Source organism: Microcaecilia unicolor, chromosome 10 (assembly GCF_901765095.1).
Source record: "Microcaecilia unicolor chromosome 10, aMicUni1.1, whole genome shotgun sequence".
Classification (NCBI taxonomy): Eukaryota; Metazoa; Chordata; class Amphibia; order Gymnophiona; family Siphonopidae; genus Microcaecilia; species Microcaecilia unicolor.
Window position 1 is genome coordinate 183,377,613 of NC_044040.1, and position 13,746 is coordinate 183,391,358.

Below are 13,746 nucleotides of genomic sequence, written 5' to 3' on the forward strand. Positions count from 1 at the left end.
CAGTGAGGTAAGCACACTGCCCTCGGCGGCCCGGAAGCTTTCTCTCTGCTGCAATTTCCTGTTCCACATAGGCAGGGTGCTACAACAGCAGGAGAGCTTCCAGGGCCACCGAAGGCAGTGTGCCTACCTCACTGACACTGCTGGCGGCCCGGTGCTGCGAGTTGGAACTAAGGGAGCAGGTAGGAGAGAGTTGAAGTTGGTTAGATTGAGATGGCCGCTGAAGCCCATGAGGTTGGTCTCTCTTTCCCTCTCCTCCGCGCACCCCTCATCCCCTTACCCAAGCAAATCTATGAGGTGCTCTATCCACATTGTCGTTCTTTATTATTGGTACTATTTTATTGGACCTCACTTATATTTTCAAAGCTGCTGGCTTGTGTAGCATACGGATGTATACAGAGGAAGTATTGTTTTCACCTAATTAGTTCTATATCATAATCGTATCATTTTGAGGGGCTGGTTATAGGGACTCACTCTATTCTGATGTTTTCACCTAGTAAAGAACCACCAAAGGTGCTAACAATCAGACTTACTATTTATAAGTACAGTTTAAAAAAAATCATTAATTAGGTTGAGACCTGGGAGCATTTAACATCTTTTTTTCCCTGTGCTCACATCAAAAGAAAAAGATGGCATGTGGGAACTTGCTCCTTTTGCTTTGTGGAATGTGTATATTATAAAAATGCACTTGCCTTTTTTTTAATTACTACTATGTCACAGAGAAGGTACTGAATAATGAGGGAAGGGTTTCCCTTGTGCAGAACTGTCCATAATCAGTCTAAATGTGCCAACATTGTCCAGTTCAGCACACTATTAGCTGCCAAGTTCATACAACATTATTTATGTTCAGTGGAAAATAAATCTGTTGTCTCAGGCTGCTTTCTCTGTGAATATTCAATCACTGTTTCATTATTGCTACCAAGTATTACATATTAAGGGGACTTGTTTTAATTCACTTACAACAGTCCTTACATGCACATTGTTTTGCTTTTTAAACCCAAAGGTTTCCTATGATAGAATTGTGCGTATTTGAATTAGTTTTTCTGTACAAGTTTTGCTTGATTTGTCTTTATATGAAATAAAAAATTTTAAAACACATTTTGTCAACAAGGGGTGGGGCTAGGTGGGAGCAGGGTGCCCCACTGAACGGGTCTATACAGGGCCTCGCAATTACTAAGACTGGCCCTGGCCCAGTGGGGTATATAGAGTAGCGGGCATATGTGTCCAGGATTGTGTCAAAACAGCCCTTTGTTTATCTGACTCCTTATAGACGGTAGGTAGGGAAACCCAAGAGCTTTAAAGAATCAAGCCATAAATAGTTTGTTCAGTAATAATTAAATAATGATAAGCAGTGGCAGTTTCATGAAAAGTGGAGAAGTATGTGGCTCCTTATTGCTGACTGCTGTGTTATAATTGCATACTGTTAACTGTTAGCTGAAAATGCTCGGTTATGTTCTGTAAATTGCCTGACTTTAATATGAGCTGTTGGTCAATTATGGCCTCTGGCTGCCTTTCCTGGAAATAGTTCTATTGAACACTGTCTGCTCTGATGAGAGAATTGATTGATTGTTAGCTATGTGCTAAGTGCTTTTTCCTTCAGGCTATATAGATCAGGTATTGTTTACTTACTTCTCACTGCTTGACTCCATATTCTGGATATGATATTTTTATTTTGTGGTGTATTATGGGGGGGGGGGGGGGGGAGGAGAGAGGGATACTGTTTGTTTCTAGCAATGTATAATTTGAAGTTTTCTTTCTTCTAAAGTCACCAAAGCCATGATATAGAATACAAGCAGTTAAGCATGAACATTTACACCAGCCACTGAGCTAGAGAAAGTACTCGCGTCTAAAGTTAGGAACACAACTGCGGACTTATGCTAGGATTCTTAATTGCAATTAGACACACAATTGCTGATATAGTATTCACGCTTACCCCCAGATTCTATATAGCACGCATAGCAATTCTGCGCCAAAATCCAAGTGTGTTTTGTAACAATGTGCGTAACTTAATTGGCTTAACAAGCCAATTAGCATTGTTAACAGCACTTAAACAATAAGGAGCACTAATTGGCAATAATTTGAATTTACACGTATAACTTGCTAAACGTATTCTGTAATGCACTGCACCTAAATTCTAATGTGCGCAGACAAAAAGGGGTGTGGTTATGGGCAGGGAAATGGCCGTTTTATAGACATTCCAAAATTTACGCATGTAGTTATAGATTATGGCCCAGTGTGTGCAAATCTATGTGCAGGGATTTATGCCATGTATTCGTTGGTGTAAATGGAGGCCTGTAGTTTTAGGCACTAGGATATCAATTAAGCATATTCAATATACCGTGCCTAAATATAGGTGCCCCTTATAGAATACACTTGGGCAGAAATATTTTCTGCATGGATTTTGTAGGTGCCTCATATAGAATTTCCCCCTTAGTGTGTAGGCATCCCGGTGCCGAACTTTGGGTGACCTGTTACTTCTTTTGTGAATAGTGTGCATTCTTCATAAAAAAAACTTAGGAGGGAAACTTGGAAGGAGCGGAAATGGCTGCGCTGGGGGCTGGCAGCCGCTAAGTGCCTCATAACACAGTATTGGAAGAGGGTGGATCCCCCGACATTGAGTGATTGGAAATGTAAATTGGGTCAGTTAATGCAAATGGAGAGATTAACGGCCTACCATAGGGAGGGGGCAAGGAGGCATGAGGGAAGATGGGCCCGCTTACAACAGCGACTGACAAGTATTTAAGTTAATGAAGTTATATGAGGGGTGGGGTTGAGGGGGAGGGGGGATGGAGGGGGAGAGAGAGTATCAAAGAACCATGGGGTGATTTCATGTTGGGTAGGGGTGAGGGTGGGTTAGAATGAATGGGTGGGGGATGATGTATTTAGAAGCATAAGGTTGAGCTGGGTGGTGGGTGGTGTTATTTATGATTTTGTTAATTGTTCTCTGTTGCATTCGGTGCAAGGAGGAGTTGGTTTCAGAAATAATAGTGTACTAGTTTAGTACATATGGGCCCCTGCGAGGGTAAATGTGAGCGAGATGTGCTCTTGTTACGGAGTTATGTAAAATAAAAAAATATTTTAAAGTGAAAAAAATATGCATTATTCATGAGGAGGAGGAGGGATGGGCATTGGTTTGCAATGATATAGGAAATGTTAACAACATATCCCATGTTGTTCCATGTCATTGTCAAACAAAAATGAGCAGAAAAAAAACACAAAAATGAATGTTTTGTCATTTGCCGATAAGAGCGTATCTTCTTTCAAGAATGTGCATTATTTGCAAAGAAGACATGAGCTGCAAATGTGCAAACCACTGTGCAAGTGTGCTTAGTGCACACACTTTAAGAAAGAGTACACCCTCTTTGCACGTGGAGGGGCATAATCGAACGCGAACGCCTATCTCCATGGGCGTCTATGTCTGAAAACGAGTACGTGAAGAGGCGGGACAGACCGTATTATCGAAAAAATGGACGTTTTTCAGCTGGGCGTTTGTTTTTTTTTTAGCGATAATGGAAACTAAAAACGCTCAGCTCAAAAACGTCCTAATCCGAGCCATTTGGTCGTGGGAGGGGCCAGGATTCATAGTACACTGGCTCCCCTGATATGCCAGGAAACCAACTGGGCACCCTAGAGGTCAGTGCGGTGGACTTCAGAAAAAGCTCCCACATGCATAGCTCCCTTACCACGGGTGCTGAGCCCCCAACCCCCCTCCCCCAAAACCCACTACCCACAAATGTACAACACTACCATAGCTCTTAGGGGTGAAGGGGCACCTACATGTGGGTATAGTGGGTTTTGAAGACCTCCCATTTACCAGCACAAGTGTTACAGGTAGGGGGGGATGGGCCTGGGTCCACCTGGCTGAAGTGCACTGCGGTACCCACTAAAGGTGCTCCAGGGACCTGCATACATGCAGGCCTCTAGGACTTGTTGCTGCTATATAACATTGGTACACCAGTTGACATCTGAAGACTAATCTCTCCGAAAACGCCCTTTATTGGAATAAGCACGCTTACTCACAGTTAACTGCATATCAGAGGTTGTGCCTCACTGGCAACGAGTCTCCCTGGTACTGAGATTAGCAAAAGGTCAGAGCTGGCAGAATGGTGTACAGTGCCCTCTTTCAGCCACATTCAAGGTAAGAACTAAGTTCTGTAACGTGGCTAACACGTGAAAGGGATCTAAAACTGGCTTACAAAAATGGCCACTACCTCATGGACTACCGGAAACAAAACTCTGACCCAGTAAGCAGGGGGAAAAGCACCATGGGAGTAGAGCCTACCAACTACCAACATAGTGAGTATTTGCCACAAGCTAGTGGAATCACGGAGCCCAATACCCTACACCCACCACAATGCATTGCTGATGTGACTCTGCAGTGCGCATAACAGAAAAGGTGTCACACTCACCCGAGAGCCACATCAGAACCAGGGAAAGGCTGTCACAGGATAGAACACATTCTGCTGTCATGGAGGTGGGTACGGCATTTGAGGCTGGCATAGAGGCTGGAAAAAAAGTTTTTAAAGTGGGTTTTTTTTGGTGGGATGGGGTTAGTGACCACTGGGGGAGTTCGGGGAGGTCATCCCCAATTCCCTCCAGTGGTCATCTGGTCAGTTGGGGCACTTTTTTGGGACTTGCTCATGAAAAAAAAGGGTCCACAAAAAGTGACCCAAAATCACGGTAAAAACGCCTTTTTTTTCGATTATCAGCTAAAGACGCCCATCTCTCCTCGGCTGATAACCACGCCCCAGTTCCGCCTTCACCACACCTCTGATATTTCTATATCAGGTTATATACGTCAACATGTATCACATCATTGTGTATATGCGTTGTATATATAATGCGTATATATACTATAGCACCAGATTATTTACCTACATTATCATGATTTTTGATTTCTTTCTTCTGTCCTTTTACAATTTGTATTGTCAAATGGTTATTGTCTACTGCTTATATGCATGTGCATTTTATATTTTTCTGCTTTTATTGTTTAAATTTACATGTGTAGACACAATTGTTTGTTTATAATTTTTATCCATACAAAATATGCACGAGCTTTTGCTTTCTCTAGCAAACTATATTATGTATCACCATTTTATATATCCATACATTTTTTATATATTTTTTGTCATAAGTTTATTATATGCGTGTTTTACTATTATGTTTAGACCATTTTATAGAATTGCCTTACATATATTTTTAGTGTTTACAAGTTGATTAATTTATTGTTTTAAACTATTTGTGTGTATTATATTTGGTTTTTTTGTCTTTTTATTATATATAAATGTATGTTTTTATAGACTCCTGATGCAGGCCTGACGGCCGAAACACGACGTTGTGTCGAGTCTTCAAAACTTTTAATAAAATTCTTCAGTAACGAACATCCTCCAGTTTCTGGCATCCTTGGTCGCTCTCCCACTCTTTGCATTTTTCTTTTTTCACTTGCCACATGGACATTTCCTGCAGAAAAAATAAGATCTACCCTTTACCCACTGCAGTAAAAGGTGGCCTTGGTGAGCATCAAAAACACACGCCGATGCCAGCACAAGCCCCCTTTTGCAGCAGCTTGGTAAAAGGGGCCCTTAGATTCTAAGCCCTCCAGGGACAGAAAAATACTTACTCCAGGGAGAGAAAAATACTTACTGTACCTGAATGTAACTTGCCTTGAGCTACCACCGGAAAAAGCATAAGCTGAATACAAAATCCCTTCCTAGTAGAGCAGAAATTATCCACATAATGGCAATATTCCGTGCAATTACCCAGATGAACAAGAACAACATTTTTGCTGGCCTAAGTTAGCTGGATCCATGTGCTAAATGTTGCCGGTCTTGAGGTGACTCCTGGTTCCACCCTCAGACCACCTTGGTGGTGTCCTGATAGCGCCAGGGTGGTCTGCAGAGATTTTCAGTGGTGTTATCCGGATAAAGCTGCTGACAATATGGAAGCATTTATCCCTGGAAAAGTAACCTTGAATACCACAATGTTTACTTTTTTATAAGCAGCAAAAACTTAGACTGGACCTTACCTCATTGGGGGTAAGATAAGACTGTGTGAGGAGAGTACAAATGGTAGCTACCTTGTAAAGAATTCATTGAATGTAGGGCCTTGAAATAAATCTTCCTTCCCCCTTTTTTTTACTTCTTAAGGACCCAGAAGTTAAGAAGCATGCCTTCTCTTTCACCTTAAGCAGCTCCTAGATATTCTGCTCTAACTTTGCATCAACAGAAGACAGTAGAGGAAACTATATTACATTCAAGAATTAGAGGTGGTGTTCAACATCAGACCTCTGTGATCCATGATTATGGACCCAGGACCCCAGTCCCAAGAATCTTCAACCTCTGACCCCTAAGCCAGACACTCTTTAGCCCCAAGATCTCTAGGCCAGAGACCCTGTGCCTTAAGTCCCTTAGGACTGAGACTCTATGCCTTAACATTCCTGAGTTCTCTGGGCAAGAGACCTTCTGCCCTGAGACCTCTGGGTCAGACAGTCTAACTTGGGACCCCTGATCTATAGAGACCCTTATCTGAGATCTGCTAATCAGAGAGGCTCAGCTACAAGACCCTCACCCACTTCCACATCCACACCACCCACTGAACCCCCCACCCATTAACTCCTGCACCCATAATGCATGTTTCTCCTCCTATCCACTAAGCCCTCCTAACCACTAATCCACTACTACTAGTTCTCCAACCACTAGCGGACTTCCACAGACGCTCTGCCCACCGATCCCCTGATCCACTAATGAACCCCCCCCCCCTCTAAGCCCACCACCCATTTAGTCCATCATCCATCCCACTCCGCTGCCCCTTCCAACTAACCCAACCCCATTTTAACCTTTTACACAATAATCTCTACCAGCTCTCACCAGGGCTAGTGTTAGATACGCTGGGGCCCAGGGTAGAAATTTTGAAGGGGCACCCAAAGTCTGCCAGTAGGCGGTAGGTCTGGGGCCCCCTCCCCCAATGCCAGCCCTGGCTCCTTCTTTCCATTTTCATATGGAAATTGAACAAATGGCTATAGGTTCAGCTGACTTCAGTGAACCAAGCAGCATGCTTGAACTGCAGCTGGATTAAATTAACTCATCTGCAGCTGTATTTACTTAAACTTGCTGTAGTGGTGCTCTGGTACGGCAGGGTTAAATAAACACCAGTGCAGTCAAGTCAATTGAAACCAGCTGCAGTTCACACCTGCTGCTGAGTTTGTTCAACTCACCTCAGAGAGGCTGTTTATATAAAGGCAGATCGGTTCCTTTTGTTGCGGTTATAAACTAAGATTAAAATAGACACCTTTATGGACTTCTCACATAGGCATCCTGATATATAAATTACCCTCAAAATTTGTTATCTAAAGCTACCCAGTATCAGCAGTCTCAGGAGACTCATTCTGTTGGCTCTCAAATTATGAACAAGGTTCTCGTTTGAGCAATAGGTTGCTGTTGTTAAAGTGCAAATTAATGCAAAAGGAAAGCAGGTTTTTGTTCTTTCTGTTTTATTTATGTCTTCTGTAAAGTTGGTAGCGAAACAAATTTATCGTTTGTCACCTATGAATATATTGACACAGCACAGAACCTATGTTCACAGCTTTCTGTTAATTATAATGTCAACAATGTTTGTGTCATTTCAAATGCACATAAATGCAGCCTTTTGTTTTACACACTTTAACTTACAAACTCGGATACACAATTTTGTGACTATTGTGCAAAGGTGCTACAAGTTATAGAATAGCACGTAAATTAATTGTTCAAGTGGGCACTAAGAACTAGATTCTATATACGACTCCAAAAAAATGGCTCTGAAATGAAATACGCCTACATTTAGGTGTACTTTATAGAATAAATGTACATTTCCACACAGTTTATAGAATACGCCAAGCGCCCATCTGCACACTAAATTTAGTCACGGGCAGTTATGCCAAGTAAAAGTTGGTGTAAATTGCCGATGTCTAAATTATGCACAGACCAGTGGCATAGCTATGTGGGGCCACGGGGGCCTGGGCCCCCGTAGATTTGGCCCTGGACCCCTCTGCCGATGACCCTCTCGATCCCCCCTCCTGCCACCAACCCTCCCCCGCCGCCACCGTCGGCTACCTTTGCTGGCGACTCGCCAGCCGAGGTCCTCTTCTTCCGGCGCAAGACTTCGTTCTGTTTCGGTGAGTCTGACGTCCTGCAGGACGAAGCCTTGCACCGGAAGAAGAGGTCCTTGGCTGGCGGGGGTTGGGGGTCCCCCGCCAGCAAAGGTAGCTAACAGCGACGGCGGCAGGGGGGTCGAGAGGGTCGTCAGCGGGGGGGGGGGTCAAAGTTGGTGGTGGTGGCGGTGGCAGGGGGCGGCAATGGTGGGGAGGCAGCTTCGCCAGGGGGGCTAAAATGTGCCCCCTCACCTTGGGCTCTGGACCCCCCTCCCGCCGAAGTCTGGCTATGCCCGTGGCACAGACTAGGTGTATTCTACAACTGTGCACATAAATTTTAGAAATGCCCACGACCCACCCATTCCAGGCCCCTGGCCACACCCCCTTTTCAGCTATGCAACTTAGAATTTACATGCATCACATTACAGAACGCTTAGACAGTTCTGTGTGTAAATTCTAATTAATGCCAATTAGTGTCAATTATTGCTTGTTAAGTGACAATTATCGGTGCTGATTGTCTTGTTAACTGATTAAGTTGCGTGCACAAATCCAGAATACGACTGGATTTGCAAGCATCACGTAAGCTACGCTATATAGAATCCCAGGGTAATTGGCTTTAACTTTCAATAGTGATCCTTAAGTGGTGTGAATTGGCACCAATTTGCAGTTGTGCCTAAATCTTTAGCATTTACCTGCAAAGGAGGTGTTGGCATGGGTGGGTCAGGAGTGTGTCAAGTACTTATACGCTATGAGGAGAATTCTATAAATAACGCACAACATGGTTATGGGCACTGAAAAAATTGGTGCTAAGTGGCATTCTATAAAGGACACGCACCCTTTACAGAATAGTGTGTAGCGCTAATTCTACACCTAACTTTGTGCACCAGGCTTACACCTGTTGAAACCTGGCATAAATGCTGGTGCCCATGTTAGGCGTGCTTACCCTGTATTCTGTTACTGAGGGACCCTTTTGCAAAGGCATGTAAGGGCCTATGCACATGCAGCATGCATCAGATCAGCATTACCACCTGACTGGCATGTGTGCCTGGTGGTAATTCTTTTTTTTTTATATATATACATATTTTATTGAAAAGTTTTCATGTTATACAAACATAAGATCAAGAAAAAGTATAATCAGTTAACAATGGCTTCTGGAGATAAGTAAGACAAAATTTATTATAATATACACATAATAACAAGTAATTGCACAGAGCATTGGACAGGGTACTACTTATATCTGTGAGTTAAGGCAAAAGAAGTCCAATCGGGCCCAAATTTTTGAAACCAAGTGAGTGTTATGCTGTTTATAAGCTAGGAGATTTTCATATTTTCTATTGACACATAAATAACTCCACCATTCATTAAAGCAAAGTTTAGAATTGTTTTTCCATTTGCAAATTATAAGGTGAGTAGCAACTGCTAACATCATATTAAATAATTTCTGATCAGAAGGTGAAAGGGTGATGTCAGGATGAGAAGAGCGTAAAATTACAAGTTTATAGGTGATCCTTTGATTTATAGGAAGGTGAAAAATTAAAAGCATACGAGACCACATCAGCCTGGTTGTAATTCTGAATTTGGCGCATGCTGAAAACCCACGGTAGAGAAATAATTTTCTGTTTTCTACCATTGGGGGGGGGGAGGGGGTTCTCGGTGGCAATCAGCAGTTGATGCATGCTGGACGGTTACCATGGGGGTAACGTGTGAGCCCTATGTCAATGGGTGGCATCAAGGCCCAGGCCGTAATTAGACGCACACTGGTTTTAATTTTGCTGCACATCCATTTCTCACGCACTCCCCCCCCCCCCAAAAAAAAAAAACCAAACAAACCCTTTTTTCCATACATGATGGAGAAATGGTCCATTGCACGTCCAATACACGCGCCCACACTACCACTTTTTGGCCCACCTTTGTAAAGGGCCCCTATGTGCATAACTTGTCAGAATGCCCCTGACAGGCCCATGCGCCTCCTATAGCCACACCCTCTTTTGGGATATGCGCTATGGGAGTTAGGTACCCTGCCTTATAGAATAGCACAGCCAGCTGCGCACACAAATTTTAATGAGTGCCAATTAACACCAATAATTCGTTGGTTGGCATCCAATTATTGATGGTTAAGAGCTCATTAATCAATTAATTTACATGCCCTTGGATGCCATATATAGAATTCAGGGTTGTTTATAAAATACTGCAAGTTATGTATGCAACTGACAGTATTTACACCAGTCTTTGACATAGTGTAAATGCTCATGCGTAACATTTGATGTTCCAATACCGACTTATGCGTGAAGCCATTCTTTCCAAGGGAAATATTCCACAACCTGATACAGTCAATGGTACTAAGTCACGCTGACTACTGTAATGGAATCTATGCGGGATGCAAAAATCAAATCATAAAGAAACTTCAAACCACCCAAAACACAGCAGCCAGACTAATATTTGGAAAAACGCGTTTTGACAGCGCCAAACCACTACGAGAAAAACTGCATTGGCTACCAATCAAAGAACACATCACTTTCAAAATCTGCATGACTGTTCATAAGATAATTTACGGCGAGGCACCGGGATATGTGACAGATCTCATCGACCTGCCAGCCAGAAACACCACAAAATCTACACGATCATACCTAAACCTCCACTACCCAAGCAACAAAGGACTCAAATACAAATCCAACTATGCAACCAGCTTTTCCTATTTAAGTGTACAACTATAGAACGCACTGCCAAAAGCAGTAAAAACTATGCTCGACCATCTAGACTTCCAGAAAGCACTAAAGACAGACCTGTTCAGAAGAGCATACCCTACCGTCTCAGCATAAAATACCTGGACACCTAGGTCACAATGAAACCAAAGACCTTAATGAACATTACCTGACTCTTCCTCCCCTCTCCCTCTCTAAGACCCCCCAATCCAACCTACCATACATGTACTTCATTCCACCATAATATCACTTTGTATTATTCACACCATGTATTTGTTCATACCGGATTCGGCTATCGCCATTAACGGTAATATGTAAGCCACATTGAGCCTACAAATAGGTGGGAAAATGTGGGATACAAATGTAACAAATAAATAAAATTCAATAATGTCTTCAGTGCCCCAATTGGCCATTATAGAATACTTGCTTAGTGCTCAATATGTTTGCACCTAACTTTTGGTGTCCGTCCTTGAATCTACCCCTTTATGCACATATACATGCAGCCTATACTGCATGTTCAGTTTTGGAGGTCGTATCTTGCTAGGGATGTAAAAAGAATTGAAGCGGTGCAAAGAAAAGCTACGAGAATGGTATGGGATTTGCATTACAAGACGTATGAGGAGAGACTTGCTGACCTGAACATATATACCCTGGAGGAAAGGAGAAACAGGGGTGATATGATACAGACGTTCAAATATTTGAAAGGTATTAATCCGCAAACAAACCTTTTCTGGAGAGGGGAAGGCGGTAGAACTAGAGGACATGAAATGAGATTGAAGGGGGGCAGACTCAAGAAAAATGTCAGGAAGTATTTTTTCACGGAGAGAGTGGAATGCCCTCCCGCGGGAGGTGGTGGAGATGAAAACGGTAACAGAATTCAAAAATGCGTGGGATAAACATAACGGAATCCTGTTTGGAAGGAATGGATCCTCAGAAGCTTAGCCGAGATTGGGTGGCAGAGCCGGTGGGGGGAGGCGGGGCTGGTGTTTGGGAGGTGGGGCTAGTGCTGGGCAAGACTTCTATGGTCTGTGCCCTGAAAATGGCAGATACAAATCAAGGTAAGGTATACACAAAAAGTAGCACATATGAGTTTATCTTGCTGGGCAGACTGGATGGACCGTGCAGGTCTTTTTCTGCCGTCATCTACTATGTTACCACGTTACTATGCTATAAAATTATAGACCCATGCACACTACAACACTTCCTTACATGCTTCCTGCTTCTATTTTTTTCCTGCCTTCATCATCCCACTCCCAAAGAAACTATTACTGAAAAGGTATGTGTGAAATCCAAATCCCTTCCCCTTGGAGGATTTTATAAGCATGACTGGGACTTAGTCACATCTTTTCTTATTCAGTAGTATAAAGCACTTTTAACATTTTTTGAGCAATTGCGGGAAAAGAGTGTGATCTACTCCCTACTAATCAGAAAATAACATCTGGGTTCTGGGACTCTCTCCTAGTGTCAGCGTGTGATTTTGATGCATGCTGAGGCCCCCTTCTACTGCAGCAGGTAAAAGGCTGGCCATGTCGGTGGGGAGCCCTTAACGCCACTCATTGATATGGCGTTAAGGGCTCCCACACTAACCTGGCAGCAGTGGCATAGCTACGTGGGGCCACGGGGGCCTAGGCCCCTGTAGATTTGGCCCTGTATCCCTCTGCCGATGACCCTCTCGACCCCCCTCCCGCCGCCAACCCTCCCCCGCTGCCGCCATCGGCTACCTTTGCTGGCGGGGGACCCCAACCCCTGCCAGCCAAGGTCCTCTCCTTCCGGCGCAAGGCTTCGTTCTGTTTCTGTGAGTCTGATGTCCTGCACGTACAACGTCCCCCACCAGCAAAGGTAGCCGATGGTGGCGGCAGGGGAGGGTTGGCGGCGGGAGGGGGGTCGAGAGGGTCATCGGCAGGGGGGGTCAAAGTTAGTGGTGGTGGCGGCGGGGGTCAAACATGGCAGGGGGGGGTCGTCGGCGCTGGGGGGGAGGGCTAAAATGTGCCCCCTCACCTCGGGCTGTGGACCCCCCTCCTGCCGAAGTCTGGCTATGCCCCTGCCTGGCAGTAACCGTACAGTGCACAGCGCTGCCCAATTACTGATGGTTAAGTTCCAGTGCTACAAAAATTTAAAAAATGACTGTAGCACCAGAAATGGCGTGCACTAGGGGTGGGAATTACCACTGGGCTCCTGCAGTCACACAATGGTAGTTCCGGATTGGTGCATTGTAAGCCCCTAAGGGCTCATGCGCTAATCGGCTAGTGCATGGCAATGTAGCTGCGCAAACTGATTAGCACAGAACACGCCTGCTCTCCACCCCATGACCTGCCCCAGCGCTAAAACTTAAAATCTATTTTTTTAGTGTGTGGGAAGTGCACACCAATGCCCAAATTACTGCAGGACATCTGAGCTGAACCTCTGCAGCTTAGTCAAAGGATCCCTTGTTTTTTTTCTTATTAAGCTGTTTTTCTGTAGCAAAATGTTCTTTGATTGATTTTATGTAAATGCATCATAAAAAATTTTAAAAATAGAAAAGAAAAGTTGTGATGACAGAGCTATAGTTTTGGAATTATTTCTCTCAATCATAAAGCTAGTCTATTGGGAACAGAAAGAGAGTGAGTGGATTGCAAACTAGTGATGTGAATAAAATGTTTCTGTATCTTGGATGCAAGATGCTCTTGCACCTATCAACTAAGAGCTGCAGCGAAAACAGCAAATTCCTCATTTATCCTCTTGTTAGACAAGCCCAAGGCACTCATCAACACTGACTGGCTGTTTTCTTCACAGTGCAATGACTCTGCTTGGCAGCCTCTTAAACATGTGAGTAACCAAGCACTCTCGCTAAGTATAGATTCTCTGCAGCTGGAGCTGTAATTTTAACAATAAAAACACCCCATGGAAAAAGGGTGAGCAAGGACTCCCACTTAGCCATCACTA

The 13,746-nt window shown here is 43.9% G+C and overlaps 1 long non-coding RNA gene across 1 annotated transcript; it reads right to left on the reverse strand.

Annotated features, from left to right (window-relative positions):
* Positions 1-204: 204 nt before the first annotated feature.
* On the reverse strand, positions 205-13,511 carry LOC115478618. Its single transcript, XR_003943556.1, has 3 exons — positions 13,502-13,511; positions 9,944-9,953; positions 205-287 (listed from the first exon to the last, which is right to left on the reverse strand). It is a non-coding gene; the product is annotated as an uncharacterized LOC115478618 (long non-coding RNA).
* Between the last annotated feature and the right edge of the window lie 235 nt (positions 13,512-13,746).